The following is a 21709-nucleotide window of genomic DNA, read 5'->3' as shown; positions in this document are numbered from 1 at the left end:
ATTTTTTTGCCCTGTTTTAAAGAAGGAAAAAAGTGAAGGGAGAGAAAGAAAGAGACAAAGAGAAACACATTGAAGTGGGGCATAAATCACCTGGAAAACATTCCAAACATTAAAATAAACAAGGACGAATTCCAACATCATTTGTCTCTTTTGGAGATTCTGTCACTGATTTATTTTGCTGCTCTGTCTGAGCCTCAGTTTTGTCTTTGCTCGTGTTTGGAGTCAGGTGCTATGTCTGAAGCAGAGCCCTGGGGCTGGATGCTCCTGTGGTGATTCCTGCATGGAGCATCCTCCCTTCTGCAGGGCTATGATCCCCTCACCTGGGGTTTTAGGGGGTTAAACTCTCTCCATCCTGCAGAACATTTGGGAATGGATTAAAATGGATGCACAGCTCTGCCTGGGCTGGTGGTTTGGGAGAGGAGTGTGACCCACCAGGCTTCCCAAGAGGAAATAACTACTTCCCAATCCCAAACTTCTGGCTTTCTGAAGCCTCCCAGAACTGGCTGTTCAGATTGAAGCTCTCTGTAAACCTCATGTCCTCGATTTTTCAGGGGACTTACTCCTTTTGACCAACTCTTCTATGTCCTCAGGTCTCCAGAAGGCCTCGAGGAACCTCCTGTTCCCAAGGCAGGGAATGGTGTCCAAGTGGAAGCACACTGAAGTGCCTGGAGGTGAGCAGAGCCCAGGTGTGTCTCAGGCTGATGGTCTCACAGGGATGTTTAAAGAAGGATTGGGAAAGGGAAAGAAGTAAAGATTGACTTATTTATGATATTTCTGGTTTCAGTGATTGGCCAGCCAAGGGTCTGGCAAGCCCCCAGTGATGCAGCTGCTTTCCAAATCCAGGGGGTCTGGATGGCAGTGGAGTGAGGAGAAGCACTTTTGCCTGAATTAGAGGATTTTCTGTTTCTAAAATGCCCTTTATTTGGTATTTTTGGGAGGGAGTGCAGGCACCTGGCTGTGCTGGTTGGTACCAGTGACAGGGACTGAGCAGCTGTGCAGGAGCTGCAGGTGTGATGCAGCATCCCCAGAGGGTTTAGTGCCCACCTGGAGTGGCAGCAAGCTGGGGGAATACCCTGGGACATCCCAGATGTCATTCCTGGTGGCCAGGGTTGGCCTCTGTCTGCCTCAGGCAACAGGGATTCAAATCTGGAGCATCTGTGCTGCTGCCTGTCCCCTCCTGCAAGAAGTTTTAGTTTTCATTCCAGAGGGGAACGAATAATCCTGGGGGTCAGTGTGCAGAGGAATTGCCACCCTTTCTTCAGCTCCATCAGAAACCCTTCAAGAGGCCGTGAACAACCAGCCTTCCCTCTGGATAAATCAGCTCCAAGTCCCAATGGAATGGCTGCTGATTTGGAGATGCCCAGGTCACCCTGACCTTCCCTGGGATCCTGCAGCGTTCCCAGTGCCTGTGATCCCTGCGGGCAATCAGGAGCTCCCTGCTAGCGCCTCCTGCCCTGGCTATGGAGCACTTGGTGAAAAGTTTGGGCAAGGTGGGAGCTCCGAGCTCTGCAAACAGCACAGATCCCACTGCATCCCACGTGCTGGGGACTGACTCCTCAGCTGAGGGTGGTTTGCAGGGCTGCTATGGGATCTGTGCTTCCCAGTCTGGCTCTGGAAACAAAATCCTGTCGGCATTGTCAAGGAAACCTGGTGAGAGCACAGAGTTGTCCAACAGCCTCCAGGCAGCCTGGAGCAAAAGCTCTGACAAGTGCAAATCGGAATCCAAATGGAGGTTTGTTTTTTTTCCTCTCCAGCCCAACACTGTTGCAGAATAGAAGGATGGCATCAGGAAAGCTCAAAAAATTAAAAAATTAAAAAATCTCATAAAAGCCTCCCGCTGTGTCATCCTGCCCAGACCTTCCAGTGACACAGCCTGGGCGTGGATTCATAGAATCCCAGGATTGTTTGGCTTGGAGGGGCGTTAAAACTCATCCCATTCCAGCCCCTTCCACTGTCCCAGGCTGCTCCAAGCCCCATCCAACCTGGCCTTGGACACTTCCAGGGATCCAGGGGCAGCCACAGCTTCCCTGGGCACCCTGTGCCAGCCCTCCCCACCCTCACAGGGAAGGATTTATTCCAGTATCCAATTTAAACCTAATTCTTCTGGAGATTGGCCTGTCAGACCAGTGTGTACGACAAAATCTCCACTCCTTTCATTTCCAAAGCTGACAGTGAGCTGCAGCGGTGGGAATCAGGAGAAATCCATGTCCAGCAGGACAGAGCACATTCTGGACAGTTCTTTTGCCAGAGATAGTTCCCCAAGAAACCATTGTTTCAGACACAACCCATTACTCAATTTATCAATCCCTAGTTCCCCCTGAAATTCCTGTATCCCAAATCCATGGCATAGATTGGATAGCTTAATTTGAAATGTGAAAGCAGGCTGGAAATCACCGCTGTGCGAATCGGGTGGAGGGTGGGGATTTTTCTGTTTCTTGCCTCAACTGGGCTGAATGAATGAATAAAATCTGTTCAGGTAGTTCCCAGTGAGGAATATATTCCTTTGGAAAAAGAGGCAAAAAAATCCCTCCCAACATTTCATTCATCCTGGAGTGAAGCATTTTGATTGGGGGAACTCAGCTAATTTTTTTTCCTCCTCAGAATAAGTCAACTTTGAAATATAAAACACCACATTGGAACTGAAAGTTGAATAGAAATGTTTAGAAAACGTGGGATTATATATCCATATATTTGGAAGTTTAACGAGGTTGTGGATGGAAAGAAAGCACCCAGGCTATTTATAATTCAATTAGGCTTAGATTTAGGAGTAGTTCTCACTCTGTGAAAACTGCATCTCTTTTTCATTTGGAACGATCTCCTTCCTCCATCACAGCCCCTTTTCCCGGCGATGCCTGGGAATATATGGCTGCAGCTGGGAATATATGGCTCTAATAGAGCTGCAATGACTGGAGCTGTACTGTGCCAGCTAACTGCTGTATTTTTCTTTCCCGAGGCTCCCCGGGCGTGTTCACAAGGGAATATTGACATTTGGGACCAAGGGATGGAAAACTAGGCTGTGAGCTGCTGGAGCTGTTATCAAGGATATTTATTCCAGCAACTTCCCCTTGCAGGACTTCTCAAGGTTGTGCCTCTTTTTCCCCATTTCCCTCTAAGTGTCCCACACCACATTTTCCATTAATTACTAAAATAAATCTAGCAAAATGCTCTCCTTCTCGGGCTTTTTTGGTGCCTTCCAGTGTTCCTTCACCTCTCTCCTTGCATTACTGGAAGTAATGAGTGAGTTCCTACTCTCACTCTGGAGCTTGGTTACTCAAACTGTTTATTGAGTAATAAAAAGAGACAATTACAAGTCATTGCCCAGGGATAATGTGCTGATAATTTTATGACTGGCCAAACGGTTGGAACAGCCCACAAATGGTGGTGAGCAGGAAATCTGGGATCTGCTGCCGACAGAGCCACCCCCGAGGAGATGAACCCTTGCTGCTGACAATGAAAGCTGCTGCTGACAATGAAAGCTGCTGCAACAACTGTGAGCCATTAAAATTGCTGTGGGGATGGGTGGTGGGGTGGGCATTGCTTCCTTCAGAGGAAAAGCCAGAAAGAACTTTTGGAAGGTGTTTGGAAGTTCACCCTGCTCAGAGTGAGTGTGAGGGACCACCAGCACTGCTCATGTTCAGGTCCACAAGGCCAGCAGCTGGGGCCTGGGGATTCCTGGAAAAACAAAGATTAAAGGGTGTTAATGCTTTCAAGCAAACAGGGATCATCCCAGAGATAACAAAGGGATTAAGTTTCTCCAGGCACTTGAGCAGGGACCCAGCTTTAGAGCTGCTGCTGCAGGGTGACCCTCGGCTTGCTCCCACCTGTAGGATGACATTCCCCATCCCTGTCACCCCAAACCCCGGGGATTTCATTATTTCTGTTTTACAGCCTATATCTGTAGCTGGTTTAGTTCCCATCCAGAGGATTTTCCAGTTCCTCTGTGATTCTGTGGGCACAACAGGAAATAATTTCCAATTTAAAGCGTGTCCCTGACCACTGAACATGGAAAACTGCTGCCACTGAAATGCTTCCAATTGTCAAAATTCAGGAATCAACTGCTCCCCTGTCTGAAACCATTTCAAGGTGGTGTTCCCATTGGCCCTCTCCAGGAGGAATTACTGCTCCTTCTTAGGAGCAGAACATCACCTCAGCACTATCTTCTCCCCACTGAAGTGGAGCTCGGTGGATTGAGTGGGGAGGGCCCTGGAGAGGTCTCTCTGTGCCCATCCCATGAGGAGGGATGAGCTGCACCTCTCCCAAACCCGCAGCACAGCCAGAGCTCAGGGTGGGCAGGAAGCCATGGAACTGGGAGTAGCTGTCTGCAGCTGCCAGGACCTCCCATTTGTGTGGTAGTGATGCAGATAGAATCTCACAAACCGGTTTCCATTCTGCTTTACTGCAGATTTAATGATCGGAGGAAGAGCCTGACTGTTTATTAAAACATTAGACAGTAAAGTTTAACAATAGACAATAAAGGGTTTTGTTTTTCCATCCTTCTGATTGTTAAAGCAGCACCACTCTGGGCTGGAGAGGGAGCTGCTCCCAATCCCTGGATGCAGAAGGGCAGAGTGGGCTGTGATGTGACTGGGCAGGAGGAAGAAGCTGGCACTGCTGATTCCGTGCCTGGCAAATCCAGTATCTGAGGAAGGGCAGGGCCTCATCCCTGAGCAGGCTCTGTCCCAGGGCTGGCTGGACAGCGGCAGGGCTGGAGCAGCACGGCTGCCTCCAAAGCCTCTGCCGCTGTTAATCAGCAGGATTTAAACTCTGGATCTTGCCAGAGGTGCTGCTTCCTCCCCTGCTCCCCTCCTCCCCTGCTAAGGGACTCTGGTGGGAGCCACATTCTCCAGCTGCTGCAGGGGATGGAGAATGGACAGTCCCTGCCAGCTCTTCTGTCCCTGTAGCTGGGTGTGAAAACACCTTCAGGCATCCACGGGCGTAGCTGACACCTTGTTGTGAACTGTGGAAGAGGCTCCTCAGGGTTGGGAGGGAGGGGTTTGCAATTTCTGTGGAGTTTTCTCCTGGCATCACCTTTTCAGGCTGGTTCCTGTGCTGAGCTGGCTGGCCTGGTTTCCCCCGGGGGCAGAGGAGAAAGCCAGGACTTCCTAGGATCACTCATCCTGCCTAAAGAATGTTCATTCAGCCTCCAGAGCGCCTGGTGCCCCTCCACATGTTCCAGCGGGGCTCCAGGTGAATTTTCTTGGACATGGACAGGAAAATGCACAGAGGCAAATCTTGCCTGAAATGTTCAGTGTGTCCTTCAGTGTCCAACTCCTCTGGTTCCCTGCAGGAGAGCCCTGCAAGCTGAGCAGCCCTGCTGAGGGCTGGTGGGATTCCTGCACCTTATGGAGTTCTTGGAGTCCTGGGCAACCCCAAAGCAAGGTGCCTTGCAGCTGCAGTCCTGGCAGAGGTTCCCATCCAGGGGGAGTCTGGGGGTCACATTGGAGGGTCAGGGATGTAGGGCAGGTGCAGGAGAAGCTTCTCCCTCCCCCTTGTGCTGTGGTGGGGTGTGAAATCCAAGTCTTGTTTCCCTAGGGAGCTTTAGCCAAGAGACCAGACCTCAAATGTGAAGGCAAGGCATGATTTTGTGTCTTTGCTGGGCTTGGAGGGGACAGAGGGATGGGAAACACATGAGAACACATCAAGATGAGAAGGAAAGGGTTGACTTTTCATGGTCCTGGCATGAACCAGGGTTTGTACAGGCTCAGAACATTTTGGGCACTGAACTCTTCTCTGAGCCCTCCAAAAAGACTTTCAAAGTTTCCAGGAGTGAAGTTGTGAACCCTCTCCAGTGCAGTCTGAGAAGCAAAGATCCCTTTGCACTGGAGGTAGGAATTACAGGTAAAGCCCTCCAGGGATGTGTGGCAGGGATTTTGCTGCCTTGTGCACAAAAAATGTCAGAAAGGGAACAGGCAGAAAAGTGAAATTTGCCAGGACATGGCACTGCTCAGGACAGGGCCAGCAAAAGGTAATTGCAGAGAGGTTTTCTGGCATAATGAGGGCTCAGGATGATGTAGAACCATGGAATATCCTGAGCTGGAAGGGACCCACAGGGATCATGGAGTCCAGCTGATTGATTATTGGCAAATGCACATGGAGAAAACCAACAGGAGCTGCACCTGTGTGGTCCAAACAAGCTGTCAGCCTTCCAGGAGCAGACTGGAGAGGCATCACAGGACACTCCTGGGAATGTCAGCAGGAATATCCACAAAGAGCCTGCCACGGTGCCACTGGATCCATCCTGGAGCAGCCGGTGGGTGCTGGGAGCAGTCCTGGTGTCCCTGTCTCAGGCACCAGGAAAGGTGTGAGAGGAAAGCACAGCTACCTGTGGTAGCAGCAGCACCTCAGGGGACAGGAGACCTTGATCTGAGAGACTGAAGGAGCGAAAAACAGGAAGAAAGTGGCTTGGAGGAGGCAGATGTGGAGCTGGATAGGTCCCTGCTATGGTGCTGGATAGAGACCTCAGACTTGGGTTATCCATTTGGCACTTTGGACCTGTGGCAGCACCCAAAACCCAGAGCAATGAGGGGACATCAGGGCACTCCTGATGTAGGACAGCAAGCCCCACGCTGCTCCCCGTCCTTGTCCTGGACATTCCCAGCCAGCCCCTCCTGCTTGGGGGTAGCAGGAATGTGCCATGGGACATCACATTGTCACCTGGGCTGCACCAGAGCACAGACCTCAGCCCTAGGAGACTTAAATGGACTCAGCCTCCCTCCTCAGCCCTGGAAAATCTTAAGGATTAAATTCTGACCCCAGCGAAAACAGCTGAGCATTTTCTGGTTGAGTCTGGTGGGCTGGAATTTAATTCCCAGGTTTAAAGCCTCTTTAAAATCAGCTGTGATATATAACCAGTCTTCTCAGCCTCTAAATACCTCAACAAGATTGGCAGCGCTCCAGCAGGGCCATGGGCAGGATTAGCTGCAAATCCATAGGTCAGGAGGGAAACTGGGGAGCCCGGCTGGGGCAGAGCGGAGCCACAGAGCTGGAATTGCCTCTGCTTGCGGCTGTGGCATGCAGGAAAAGCTGGGAAGCAGGTGAAATCCTCCTCTTTTGAACCCCAGAACTGCTGTTGCAATATTCCTGTTTATGCTCACCCTTTTGGAGGATGTTTTGCACATATATTTATGTACATACACACACACACACCCCCCCATGGGTACACACACCACAATGCATCTCCTCAGCCTGCAACCTTCCATAAACTGCAAAAAAACAGACAAAAAATTTAAAATTAAGTCCCTTATCATTGCTATATCATCAGAAACTAATATTAGAGCTGCTGGACGATTTTCCCCCTGAAGTATCCCCACTCCACGATCCTAATGCGATGATTCTTCCTGTAGCTCTTTACATTCTATTATTTATAAGAAACAATGTTCAGCCCTCCCCTGACAGCATTTGCAGGGCTGCGGAAAGCAGTGCGGCAGAAAGGTGGGAGAACAATTTTGGTGATGTTTCCATAGCTACCTAGCTGCTAAATGTGGTTTATTCCATTTTAAAGTCACCCAACACACACTCACAGCGGCACGCACACAGCCCTCGCACACGCAGGCGCTGCGAATGCAGCCCCTAATCCCTGCTCTGCCTATTCCAGCCTAATCTGCCCGGGATTTGTATATTTAAAGGGCTGCTTGCTGCCTAAATAAATGGCTGGATACAGCAGGAGGATAAACATATTGTTTCTCTCTCGCTCTCCTCTCCGACGTGTGTGTTCCAGTCGCTCCCTGTAATATTATTACGGATATTTTTCCCCAGCCGCGGTGCGCCAGGGAAGTCGGAGGTAGGAGGGTGTCCTCTCGTGGTCTGTGGCATCTTTGCAGCCTCAGAGCTGCGGAAAAAAGAAGGGGGAAAGGGGTACCTTGGAAGCGGGTGGGCATTTTAGGGGAAAACCTCTTTGGCAGGAGTTTCCGAATTCGGGGATTGTGTTCAAAAACATCTCGGCGCCCCCCTGATGCCGTGAGATAAATCCCCTCTGGGCTTGCTGGGAGCATCCTTAAGGGAGCAGCTGGGGCCACTGGCCACACTCAGTTTTCCAAGTCCATCCCTGGAAACAGGAGGAAAATGAGGCACGGGGAAGGGGATGTTTGGTCCCAGAGCAGAGGAAATCTGCAGGGAGCCTTTGCCGAGCCCTCTGTGCGGATTTTTCCCAGCCCTGCTACCACAGGAGACCTGGACCTTGGGATCTGCTCCCTCTGGAGAGACTTGCAGGGCTCATCCTGCTGCCTCCGTGGGGCTGAGCCCTCTCCCACCCACACAGCATTTTCCAGTCCCTTCCAGGTACGTGATGCCCAGGGCTGCACTGGTGTCCCCTGGCTCTGCAAAATGAGACAGGGAAAAGCTGGAAGCAGGACAAAGGAACAGAGGCAGGCAGGGACAACAGGCAGAGTCCATCAGAAAATGGGAGAAGACGGTGCCCAGCAGGAATTCCTGACTCAAGGCTTATCTGCATGTAAATTAGATGTAAGTGAGGGGAATGTTCTTTGCTCAAAGTGGGGTTCAGCACTGGGAGAGGGTGCCCAGAGAAGCTGTGGCTGCCCCATCCCTGGAATTGTCCAAGGCCGGTTTGGATGGGGCTTGGAGCAACCACGTGGAAGGTGTCCCTGCCCATGGCAGGGGATGGAACTGGATGAGCTTTAAGATCGCTTCCAGCCCAAACAATTTAATGATTCTGTGACTATAAATGAGGAGGATAAGTAAGATGGAAATATCTGAGGAGAGCAGCCTGCCGTCCATCCATCCTGCCTGTGATCCCAGCCCCTGTTCCCTCCCGTGCTGTGTCACACCACAACTCCTGCAAATCCCGTGTGACACAGCCACACTGGTGATTTTTGTCCACAGAACACACTGGAGGGGAGCAGACACAGCTTTTCCTGGGAATGGCACAAGATCCCTCCCCAGGGTCCCTGAAAGCCTCTCCTAGGGATGTTCTGCTGTAAAACTGTCCCAGAGAAAAATCTCTCCTAAAGTGGAGGATTTTTGTCACAATATTTTTTTCTTCTTCTTCTGCCTGGCAGAAAAAGGGGAGTGAAAAGCGCTGCTGAAATCGTGTTTTATTTGTGTTTGTCACCAGGTACAAAGCAAATAAATCATCATTGCAAAGCAAAGGCACCTCTGGCTGTCCTCCACCTGCTCGTGTGTCCTTTTGGTTTGCAGGTTCCCTCTGCTCCACGAAGTTGCCTGGGGTCTGCCAGGGTGCCAGGCACAGTCAGACACAGATCCATCCCTTTGGAGTGCCCCAGCTGAGCAGGAGTGCTGGGGAGGCAGCAGATTCCTGTGGGATCACTGGGATTCAGCTCAGCCCCCCTGTGGCTCTGCCAGCCCAGCTGCACAGGGGCTGCATCTGCAGGGATCTCACATCTGGGATAACCTGTCTCAGGAATCAGACAGGTTTACTTGTCCTGGCTCTATTCCTTCCCAGGCACAGCCCTGACTCTTCCTGCCTTTGTGGGGAAGATGTTCCCACCTTTCTTTGGGAGCCCTTTACACAGAGCCCAGCACAGATCCAGCCCATTTTGCCACGGATCCCTTTTTCTTCCCGAGCTTGCTCCAGCTGTGAGCAGCTGCATTTCTGGCTCTCATCCCTCCAGCTGCCCTCCCCAAAGTCACATCCCTTCACAGCTCCCATTTCCCACCTGATTGCTGTGCTCCTCACACCTTTTTCTGCCAGGAGGGCACAAAACCACAGGGGCTGGGCCAGGCTGGGGAGCTGGACAGGTCCCAGCCCAGAAATCCTCTGTGCTCTGGGCTGATCCCCCAGCGTGGGCAGCAGGAAAGGGATTGGGATTCTGCCCCTGTGCCCCTGTGCTCAGGTGAGACCCCACCTGCAGAGCTGCCCCAGCCCTGGGGCCCAGCACAGGGAGGACGTGGAGCTGCTGGAGAGAGTCCAGAGGGGGCACCAGGATGAGCAGAGGATGGAGCAGCTCTGCTGGGAGGAAAGGCTGGGAGAGTTGGGATTGTTCAGCCTGGAGAGAAGCTCTGGGGTGATCTAGTCATGGTCTTCCAGTCCTTGAATGTTCTGACAAGAAAGATAGATAATATTTCCAAAGTTCTGGAGTGCCAGGACAAGGGGGAATGGCTTCCCATTGACAGAGAGTAGGTTTAGATGGGATATTGGGAAGAAACTCCTGGCTGTGAGGGAGGTGAGGCCCTGGCACACAGAAGCTGTGGCTGCCCCTGGATCCCTGGAAGTGTCCAAGGCCAGGTTGGATGGGGCTTGGGGCAGCTTGGGATAGTGGAAGGTGTCCCTGCCCCAGGCAGGGGGTGGAATAGGATGAGTTTTAAGGTCCTTCCCAACTGGAACCATTCCATGATTCTCGGAAATGAACTGAACTCATGCCAAGAAAAGCCTCAGCAGCCCTTGACTGAGTTGTTTTCCTGCACAAGGTGAGATTCAACAGTGGGCCAAGAGATGCCATCACTGATGTCCACTTTGTGCCCGAGGGATGGACACACTCTCTCGTGACTTGCCTTGCAATTCCAGGAGATTTCTCTTTATTGCTGTCTGTGGGACCAGGAGGGGCTGGCAATCAGTGGATTCCCTGTGGCCACAGAGCTCTCCTGGGCCATCATTATGGGTGATTATCAGCAATCACCGTGTCACTGTTCCCAAGACAGGCTTTGCTGGCTCTGAACTGCCTCCTCTCCTCTCCAGCCCCCAGCAGGCAGGTGCTGGAGGTCAGGGGGTTTTGTGGCTCTGACAGGGAATATCCGAAATCTCCAATATCAGCCAGGAATTGCACTGCAGGCCCTTCTCTAGCCAAAACCAGCAGCACAGAAACATTTTCTGCTGCCTTTCCTGCCTCTGCCAGCACTGGCACCGGGCAGGAGACCCGTGGGTCCTGTAAGGACCCAGCTTTGGCTTTCCTGCTGTGGGAAAGGGACAGGTCTCCATCCCTGTGCCCTGGGAAATACAAAAAGCTGCCTCCATTCAGCAAATTCACAGCTACCTGAAACGTTCCTTCAGCCCTACTCTCTGGATTAAGGAAGTCTGAAGGCTTTTTGTAATTATTATTATTATTATTATTATTATTATTATTATTATTTTAATCAGTTCAGTGTTTTACAGCTCAAATTCAATAGGAGCTTAAGAGCTTAAACAATGAAACATAAGGATATGCTGGCATGGCTGGGCTGTCTCCTCTCCTGCTTGCAGCTCTGCTTGGCGTCAGCCTGGGCACAAAAACACCTGGCTCTGGCTACCACCAGGTGAGCAGCCTCTCCAGGCATTTCACTGCCTTGTAGGAGGTAGAACAAATGGGAAGAGCTTCAGGAAAGCTGGTGAGGGACTTCTGACAAGGGTCTGGAGTGGCAGGACAAGGGGAATGCCTTCCCACTGCCAGAGGGCAGGGTTAGGGATATTGGGAAGAAATCCTTCCTTGTGAAGGTGGTGAGGCCCTGGCACAGGGTACCCAGAGAAGCTGTGGCTGCCCCTGGATCCCTGGAAGTGTCCAAGGCCAGGTTGGACAGAGCTTGGAGTAACCTGGGACAGTGGGAGGTGTCCCGGCCCATGGCAGGGGCTGGAACTGGATGGGCTTTAAGGTCCCTTAAAAATGAGGACATTCTGTGATGATTCTATGATTCCAGTGGGATTGTGCAATCCTAAACCCACTGGCCCAATCTGTCCAGCAGCCCTTTCTGTGCCTTCTCCCTCTGCCCTGCTGCCATCTGTGTCTTTGTTGGGGTCAAGTTGCTCTTTAGGGCCTGCTCAGAGCTGGGTGGGATAATGGGCAGCGTGAAGTGTGTGTGCATGAGGAGCCACCCATCCCCAGCCTGGTTCCAGCTGGATGGACCTGCCTGAAAATAATTGCAGGTTTGCCCAGGAAAGCTTTGTTGCTGTTCAGTGTTGGTGATCTCCCTGCTCTTTCACTTGGATGCTCCCGAATCCCAATGAAGCCTTGCCATCCATCACCTCCAGCTTGGTCCCTCTTACTTGGTCTTCTCCACCCTCTCCCTCTCCCTCTCCCTCTCCCTCTCCCTCTCCCTCTCCCTCTTTCTCCATGCCCAGCTCCTGTCAGAGCAGGAGCTTCCCATCCTTCCACTCCTCAGAGTTTCTGTGGGAAGCATCAGTGGTGCAAGAAGCCAAAGGAAGGCCACAAGACAGCTCAGGAGTAGGAAAGGGGCTTTTCTTGCCCACCACAACCTATGGAAACACAGCTGCCCCCTTACTGTGTTACCAGGGCAGAGAACTGATCATGTCTGAGCTCTGGATGGAAATACAAGCAGAAGAAAAGACACCACTGCACTGAAGGAGGGAGACTCCTCCCAGGCTCCTAGAGCAGACCCCCAGCTGGTGTAAATAAAGAAGCACCAGACTGGTTTACACAAGCTGCAGCTGCTGAAAAATGCTTTTTCCAAACCTTTTTCCTGATGGGATTGATTTTTTTTTCCTATCTTCCTCCAGCTCCGAATGCCATCACTAAAATGCACATGTCCTGCCCTACCTTGTCCCTTGCAGCCTGTTTGGGGAGCAGCAGGATGGCTGAGGAAAATCAGACCTGGGGTCAATTCAGAGCCAGGAACACCGTGCTGCCCTCCCCAGGGATAAAGTTCTCCTTGCCAGCACCCCCAGCCCCTCCTCCAGAGCACTCACCAGGCATCCCTCAGAGGCTGATGCACCAGCAGCTGATGGATGTGCCAGATGGAGCTGGAAGGAGCCACTCATCCCAAGGGCAGCAGCTCCTCTGCCGTCCCCACCGATGCCTTTGGTGTGATGGTGAGTTGGGACAGGGCACAGGCCTGGGCTGGAGGCATCACCCCAAAATTCTCTCTTAGGTGAGCTGGGGGTTTTAAACTGTCTCCCTCAAAGTCAGCCATCTGTGCTGTTTTCTCTGTGAGTGATAAACACTTAAGGGTCACCTGCTTTCTTTAATCTCCTCTGGCTCGTATTCATCTGAGCTGCACATCATATTAATTATGTTCCCTTTATTCCTGCCCATGCCAGCACAGAGGGATCATTACTGCTGCTGCTTCCTCTCTTTATTGTCTGGATGCTCGCAGTCACCAGCTCTGGAATCCTGGACCACGAGAGGACACTTTGCTGATCACCTTCCTTCATTAAGAAAACTTAATTTTAGTGCTGATGGGAAATTGGATTAAAGAAAATAAACCACCCAAAAACAGCCATAAGGTTTCTTGTTGGATTAAATATTAAAATTAATAATCCAGTGCTCCATTCAGCTCTGTATTTATGTTAATATTTAATTCAATAACAGCCCGTGGTTTAGAACATTTTCCCATTTGTTCAAAGCTCCAGATGAAATTGCAATTTCTGCCTAAATTGGAGCAATATGGAGCTAACTGGGTTATGCTAATGAGGAGGAATGGCAGCTCCCAAAATCCTCTACCTGCTGGTGGGAGCGGGGGGGTTCAGCAGTGGGAAGGGGAGCGGATGGTGAGGCAGCAGGGAATGCAGACCCTGCTGGCTGCAGGGAAGGCTGGCAGCAGGAAAGGAGGTGCAGATCCCACCGACTGCCAGGGCTCCGTCTGCAGGAATCACACAGCTCCCAGGGGGTGCTGCCCCTGGGGTGGGACCTCTGCAGTGTCAGGGAGCTTGAGGATGTTTGCCCTGGAGAAACCACTGGGAATGCCAGTGAAAATCCAGGTCCTGGGCTGGGGGTGTGTTCTGGCTGGCAGGGACAATTCTGGAGGCCTTGCAGGGGGATCTCTGCTCCTCCTTGGGATGTTTTCTCTCACAAACAGTGCTAGCAAAAGAGCTGCCACACAAAGTCTGGGACTGGGATGTGATGCAGGTTCAGGTGGTGGTCAGAAATGGGCTGAGGTTGCACCAGGGTGGATATTAGGAACATTTCTTCAGTGAAAGGGTTGCCCAGCTCTGGCACAGCTGCCCAGAGTGGTGACACCATCCCTGGAGGGATTTAAAATCTGTGTGGATGTGACATTTGGGCACATGGGTCAGGGGTGGGGAACAGTTGGGCTGATGGTCTGAGGGGGCTTTTTGATCCTAAATGATTCCATGAGGATGTGGGGTCTGGTGTGAGGCTGGTCCCAGGCTGAGTTTTCCACTGATGGCTTTGAGATGATGTGGAGCACCAAGCAGGTTGTGCTTTCCTTTTTCCTGGCTTTTTTCCTGGATGGACTGGAGCTCAAATGCTCGGCAGTCCTGGGGTTCAACCTCAGCATCCCATGAAGAGAACTGAGCACACAGGGAGAATCCATGGCTCAGGAGATTTAATAATTCCGTGCAGAAAAGAATGTGGGAAGGACTTTAAAAGCCCTGCTCAGTTGCTGTCCTTTTCCAAGGGGTGGGAAACGGATGTTTCCCAAGGCTGGGCAGAGGCCTTTGTCCAGGCTGAAGCTGGGGTTTCACCCACTGGGAGATGTTTGATATGACAAAAGCTCTTTTCTTCCCCAGGAGAGCTCCAGTCTAGAAAACCAGAATAAATATGGAGTGACATGGAGGAAGAATGTGGAACATGGAGCAATGATCAGTAAAACTTAAAGCTTTGGAGGTGGAGTTCCAAGTGAGTTTCCTGAAGTTTGGATACATACCCAATCTTCCTTGAACCTTTTGGGGCCTAATTAAATTCGAGGGGACTTATAAAAAAAACATGCACGGAAGAGAAAACTTTTTTGCTATGAAAAAACTGCTTAATAAGACAGATTATGTGCAAAATAGAAATCTGGGCCTTGCGAAGGAAGAGTAAAACGACACTAATGAGCAGAGTCTGAGTGTTAATGAATGGGATTAGCATTCCATTACCTGCAACTCTTATAAATAGACCCACCAATTTTAGGTTCCCTGCTCTTCAAAGAACCTGATGTGATTTCTGGGGGTGTTTTCATGCAGTTGATTCCATTTTGTACAAGGGGAAACTGAGGCAGAAGCAAATCACTCGAACCACCCCTTGGCCTGTGGTTGGGGTGGAGATGAGAACATCGAGGTTTTATTTTCAGAGGGTTTGATTTGGACTTTGGGCAGTCAGAACCCAGCAGGAACCATCCTGAGCTCAGTGTGTGGAGCAGCTCTGCCATCCTCCTGGAGACAGCGTTGAGAAAGTGGCTCCTGCAAGGACTGCAGGGACTTCCCTACTGGATCCCGAGTGTTTTATTTCTCTCTGGACCTTGTGTGGACTTTGGCACTTGGGAAATAGCCCAGGATGGGGATGGTCCTCATTCCCAGCAGGACTTTGCCCACGTCAGAGCACGCCCCTTCTGTGCAGCTGTTGGATGTGACAGCAAATGGTGCCACCAGCCTCGGCTGGGGGACCAGAGCTGTGTTCTAAAAGACTGTGAACCATCCCCCTCTTCCATCACCTTCCAGCACATGATCCTCAGCTGGTCCACTGAAAGCCAGGAGTGGTTTCATTCTTGTTTCCTTGCCCTGTTGAGCTCTTCTAGGAGTGTTGCCATCTGTGATGGAGAAGGAGCCCAGTTAGAACTGGATAGGACTGGGAAGGATGGTTTATTGGGAATATCAGGAAATAAGTGCATGGATATCCTTGTCACCTCCAGGGGGTGGAGAAGGAGATCACTGTCCTTTGTTTTGGCTCTACAAAGACTGATTTTGGGGAGAAAGGTGTAAAAGAGACCAAACACTGATGTGGGATGGCTTGGAGCGCTCAGAGGCTCTGCTGGTTCACACAGAATTCCTTCTTCCCTTCCCTTCCCTTCCCTTCCCTTCCCTTCCCTTCCCTTCCCTTCCCTTCCCTTCCCTTCCCTTCCCTTCCCTTCCCTTCCCTTCCCTTCCCTTCCCTTCCCTTCCCTTCCCTTCCCTTCCCTTCCCTTCCCTTCCCTTCCCTTCCCTTCCCTTCCCTTCCCTTCCCTTCCCTTCCCTTCCCTTCCCTTCCCTTCCCTTCCCTTCCCTTCCCTTCCCTTCCCTTCCCTTCCCTTCCCTTCCCTTCCCTTCCCTTCCCTTCCCCTGCTGCAGTGATGGACACGTTCAATACCATCCTGCAGAAGGAGGCTGGGATGAGGCACGGTCTGTAATTGGAAGGATGTCAAGAAGGAAGAACTGATGTGTTCAAACATGGGCTGGGATTCCTCTCACCAATCATGGCAGAACGAGGTGCACGCTCGGTTTTTATCTCTCTCTCTCTGGTCCATGCAGAAGCAGGTTCCTTCCAGAAGGCCATTTTCCCTATCCCAAAGGGTGTCCATGGCGTATGGGATCAGGAGTTCTTGATTTTGCTATCCTGGTGACAATAGAGAAATCACAGGCAACTTTAAGACTAAATACCTGAGTTTTAGTTGGGCTGTTGACAGAAACAAGCCCTCTTCCCTCCTGGAAAAAGCACAAATAACTGTAATTTCCCTGAATTTCTGACAGTGAGCCTTCATTTTTTCAACAGCTCTGGCTGGCAGGAAGAGCTGCTGCTCTGGGAGGAGATGGGTGGTGCTTGTAAAGTGGAGTGAGGAAACAGCAGGGAGCTGCTGCTGTCTGCCTGACAGCAGGATTGCATCTTGATGACCCTCCTTGGCTCCAGAGGCAAGGTCCAGACCTCTGGAATTGCTCTGTCCTGCATTGCAGATCAGGCTGAGGAAGGAGCTTTCCTTACATTTTCCATGGAACAGCTTTAGTCTTACCAAAGACCACTGGGATTTTGTCTGCTACGCCCTCAAATAATGTAGGCAAACAGATTCATGTGCCAAGTATGGGTGGGCTGAAAACATGGAGGGCAAATTCTCCTGGAACAGAATACAGGGAAGTCTTTCCCTGTCCATCTGCCTGATCTGTGACTGCAGCTTTGCACAACTATCTGTCCTATTTTCTTTCCTTCTTTTTATTCAGAGGAGAGGGTGAATGTGTTGTACACCAGCTCTTGAGGCCCCTGGATTAACAGCAGCTTGCAGAGCCTGGAGCTGGGCTGGATGTGGAAGCAGCCACAGTTTTGGGCTGGCCCCAGGCTCTGCTCTCACCACACTGGGATGAAAGCAGCCCTTCCGGGGAGCTGCCTCTTCTCCAGGTTGGGGATCTCAGCAAGTGCTTGCTGAGGCTCTCAGTTGGCTGTCTTGCAATTTTCTCCTTCTATTTGGGAACAGATGAGCAGGGAAAAGGCACAGATGACAATATTTTGCCATCTTTTACTGCTGGAAGCGAGGATGAGCAGCTTTGTTTGAGCAGCCGCGTCTCTGCAGGCTCCTGGCAGGTTGTCCATGGACCACAGTCTGTGATGGTGGTCCTGGGGACTGGGAGGACTCTGACTCCTCAGGGAGAGGGAAAGCTCATCCTCCCCTTGCTTTCAAACATGGATTTGGAAAGTCTTCTCTGTAAAGAAACAAGAGGTCCCTTGGTAGGACAAGGGGGAGTGTCTTTAAGCTGAAAGAGGGCAGGATTAGATGGGATATTGGGGAGAAATTGTTCCCTATGAGGGAGGGGAGACCCTGGCACAGGTTACACAGAGGAGCTGTGGCTGCCCCTGGATCCCTGGAAGTGCCCAAGGCCAGGTTGAACAGGGCTTGGAGCAACCTGGGATAGTGTCAGGTGTCCCTGCCCATGGCTGGGGGTGGGCTTTAAGGTCCCATCCAACCCAATCCATTCCATGATTCCATTATTCTAATTCAATCATCCTGCTCTCAGGCATTGCCCGCAGCCTGTTAAGCTGAGGTCCCTATAGGGAGATGCAGGTCAGGTATTTGGAGCTCAGTAGCTCTCCCAGCTCATTTTGTCTCATTTGTAAATGTGTTTGGATTCAGACTTCCAAGCTGCCAGTCAGTCCTGTCACCTTTGGACACCTCTTTTTGTGCCAGCAGGGAGAGGCCGCCATCCTTGGGTGAGTACCAGGCTGTGCAGCTCTGCTGACACAGCACAGGGACCTGATCCATATCCTAAACACCCACAGAGTCCTAAAAACCCCCACAGAGGCTCAAACCCCCCTTTTGACTCAGAGCAAGCAGCGTCTCCCCTCCTCAAAGACAGCAGAATTGCAAATGCTCAACCCACCAGGATTTCACTGCGTGCTCAGCAGGCTTGCACAGGGCTTTTTTTTTTTCCCCACCTTAGGGGTTTAGGCGGCACAGCAAGTCCAGTAATGAACTGTTACTCTGGAAAATAAGACTTTCATTAGGTTAGGATTCTGCCGGGGTGTCTGCGTTCCTCGATAATGAACCGTGATATTGTGCAAAGCCCTGGCGTGGAGCAGAGCTGAGTTTATCTCCTGCTATCATTTCCCACTCATCACCAGCACATGTCCAGGCTGTCACAGGGGGACTGGGACCAGGCTTCCCTCTCCCTGAGAAGCTTTCTTGGGGCCAAACAGTGGTTTTAAGTGTTGAGCCCAACCCTGCCTTCTCACTGCTGATGGCCCACAAACAAATGCTGATGTTTACTCTGGGTTTTTTAGGTGTTCATTATTCATCACTCGCAGGTCCTGCGATCGCAGCGCGCGTCTCCTCTGGTGTGAAAACATTAATAACTGCTTTGGCTGAGCACAGAGAGATCATTTATTTCACAAATACACGGAAAATTCCGGCCGGCTGGGATTAAAGCTCAGCGTTCCTTTGTAGGCAAGGCTTTCAGGGCATGTTTTACTAGGAGAAAGGATTAGTTTTTCCATGGATCTACCCTTCCCCAAGCTCACTGCTCACCCCCCAGCGACAACCTGAGCCACGGGGCTGGTGGAGAGCAACAACCATCAAAATGGAGCTTGAGCAAGGCACAAACACAGGGATTTGGAGTTATCCATGCCCTGTCTGAGGGTCTGGAGCAGCATCCTGGTTTTTTTCTGGATGTCCCCTTCCCTGTGATGTGAGCAGGCAGGATTTGTGCCCCTGCCTCATGGCTGGGGGGCTGAGCCCCGTGGCTCTGCCTCCCCATCCCTGCAGCAGCCCCTGGCTGCTCCTGGCACCGCTCACCTCCACCAAGGACAAGGAGCAGTAAATCCCAGCAGCCTCTTAAAAAACATTTTAATTAAAAAAACGACATAACAGGAGCTTTAAAGGACATGAAAGACAACAGCTGTGGAGCTGCTCTCTGCTCCCCCTCCCCTGCCTCCCCCTCCTCTCTGCAGTGCTTTTCAGAGTGATTTTCATGTAAAGCTTCTTGGGTTTCCTGGTTTCTGGCCTCCATCTGTGGTTTTGAGCTCAGCCCAGCCAGCAGGGAGGGCACAGGCAGCCCCTGGGCTGGCAGGAGCTGGGCACACGTGGGCACAGCCTGCCCTGCCCAGCCCAGAGCAGGCTGGAGCTGCAAAGCCCACGTTGAGGAGGGGATTGGGAGGGTCAGGGAGGATGAGGAGGATCTAAAGGTCCATTCCAGTCAGACCTGGCTTAGATGAGCTTGGGGCTCCAGCCCAGCCCAGAGCAAGACCAGAGCTGGTGGAGGAGATTGTCTTGGGGTCCAACTGGAGATGTGACACATGGCCTGCAGGGCAGGGGTGTCCTTTGGAGATGGCCAGCCATCAAAACTGAGCCCAAAATGGTCCCAGCTCAGCTGTTCCACCCAACCTGGGGCCAGTTGGTGATGTATCTAAGCCTGGATTTGCTGCTGGCTGGATTTTTGTCCCACCTGGCAGTGTTGGCACAACACAGAAGCTGCCTGGATGTGCTGCCTTGGCACAGGACCGCCCTGGCACAGCGGCCACCACGGCTGCCCCATCCTGGCTGAGCTGCTGAGGCCTGAGATCTGCTACCAGAGACTTTTTTACCCTGTTTAGATGGGATATTGGGAATGAACTGTTCCCTGTGAGTGTGGCAGGCCCTGGCACAGGGTGCCCAGAGAAGCTGTGGCTGCCCCTGGGTCCCTGGAAGTGTCCAAGGCCAGGTTGGACAGGGCTTGGAGCAGCCTGGGACAGTGGCAGGTGTCCCTGCCCATGGCAGGGGATGGGACTGGATGGGCTTTAAGGTCCCATCCAACTAAAACCATTCCAGGATTCCATGATTTGACTTAAAATCTATTTCCTGGGACCAACACTGAGAGTTTTAATCCAGAGCTGAGGATCTCCAGCCACCTCCTCTTCCCAGGGGATCAACACGTGGGGAAGATATCCCCAAGACCACAGAGTTAAGCTGGACCAGCCATTCCACACGGGTTTCCCAACTCTGTTGCTAACACTAATACATGATTTAGGTAATTAACAATTACAGGGAATATTTGGATCTTTTTAAGGAAATCTGATGAGAAGGAAGAGTCCCTACACCATGGTGAGGAGGAGAAGATGTTGCCTTGTCCTTTCTTTGATGTGTTCACCATGTGTTCCCACCCCACATGTCCAGCATCTCAGGCCTAAAATCATCAGTCAAACCAACAGAGTGAAGGCAGGAGCAGGGCCAAAGTTTTCCCACTGGGATTCTCCAGGCTTTGCATTTTGCAGGTATAAAGCCCTCGCTGGTTCAGGGCTTCAACTTAGAGCTGGGCAAATGAAAACCTTCTCAGCTCCCTGCCCAGTCCTCCACCAAAAATTCAATAGGGAATGGTTTGGATCAGTGCAAAGTACAGACCCTTTGATTTTTTTTTTTTTTTCTCCTCCCAAAATAAACCCTTCTCCTTCCCACCCTGATTAATTTTAGATCCCATGAAATGTTTTATTCAATTGCAGAATGAAATGTCATTTCAGAACATTAACTGGAATAATATTCCTTTTTAAAAAGTGCCAGAGCAAAGGAGTTCAACTTTTAAGACTTTTATTTTCCTCCCTGCATGGGTGTAGGAACAAATTTGTTTTCTGATGACAAAAATATGGGATTTTTCAATTTTTTGGTGAGCACCCAGGGGGATTTTAAGCCCCTGGAGAAGGGATTTGACTGAACCCCAGTGGGGCTGATTTTGCTGGAAACACAGGTTGGCCAAAATCATCTTCATTCCCAAGAGCTCTCTCCTACTTTCTCCGACTCTGCTGACTGCTCTTTAATCAACTATTTAAAACCCAGCTCCGAGACTTCCCATCAATTTCCAAATCTCTCAGACTTTGTGAAAAAATCAAATAGATCAGGAAAAGGAGCATAGGGGAGGCCACTGCAAAATGAGCCTGACTGGAGGGGTGGGATGGGATGGGATGCTCCTGGCACAGGGGGAAGAGGGAGGTTTGGGGAATGGGCAATAAATTGATTTTTGTGTATTCCGGGGCCACGCTGCCGTTTCCAGCGTGCTCTGACGAGCATCGCAGGCAGATCTGGAGGCAGGGTTCTGAGGGGATTAGAAAAGATTTATTTTCCTTTTTTCTGGAGTGAGATGAAAGGGGGGAGGGGGAGGGAGAGGCGAGCAAGGAGTGCTACGGAAAGGAACTCATTATTTTTTATCTTTTCCAATGACCTTGTTTATTTTAGTCCTGCTTGAAAGCAGCTTCTTTCCTTGGGAAAATTTTGAGATATCTGGAGACTGGGGCTAGTGAGAAAGGGAAAAAAAAGGAAAAGGGAGCTGGGTGAACTGAAGAAACATGGAAAATTAACAGAATAAATGTAAACTGAGCTGGGGAGATACCCACGTGGGCTTGGTGCTGTGATGAAATGCCACGTCTAGGGGAAATATCCCCCTGTCCAACCTGGCCTTGGACACTCCCAGGGATGGAGAAGCCACAGCTTCTCAGGGCAACCTGTGCCAGGGCCTCCCCTCCCTCATGGAGAAGCATTTCTTCCATATTTAACTTGAATTTCCCCTGTTTCTATTTGAGCCCATTCCTTTTTGTCCTGTCCCTACAGATCCTGAGAGTCCCTCTCTGTCCTCCCTGTAGCCAGCTCAGGGTGCTGCTGGGAGGTCTCCACTTCTCCAGCCTGACCAGAGCTTGTGGGGAGCAGAGGCATCACCAGTGTGACTCCTCTG

This window comes from Poecile atricapillus, chromosome 8 (genome assembly GCF_030490865.1).
Source record: "Poecile atricapillus isolate bPoeAtr1 chromosome 8, bPoeAtr1.hap1, whole genome shotgun sequence".
NCBI classification, from domain to species: Eukaryota; Metazoa; Chordata; class Aves; order Passeriformes; family Paridae; genus Poecile; species Poecile atricapillus.
The sequence above is the reverse complement of the archived record's forward strand: the minus strand, read 5'-3'. Positions refer to the sequence as shown.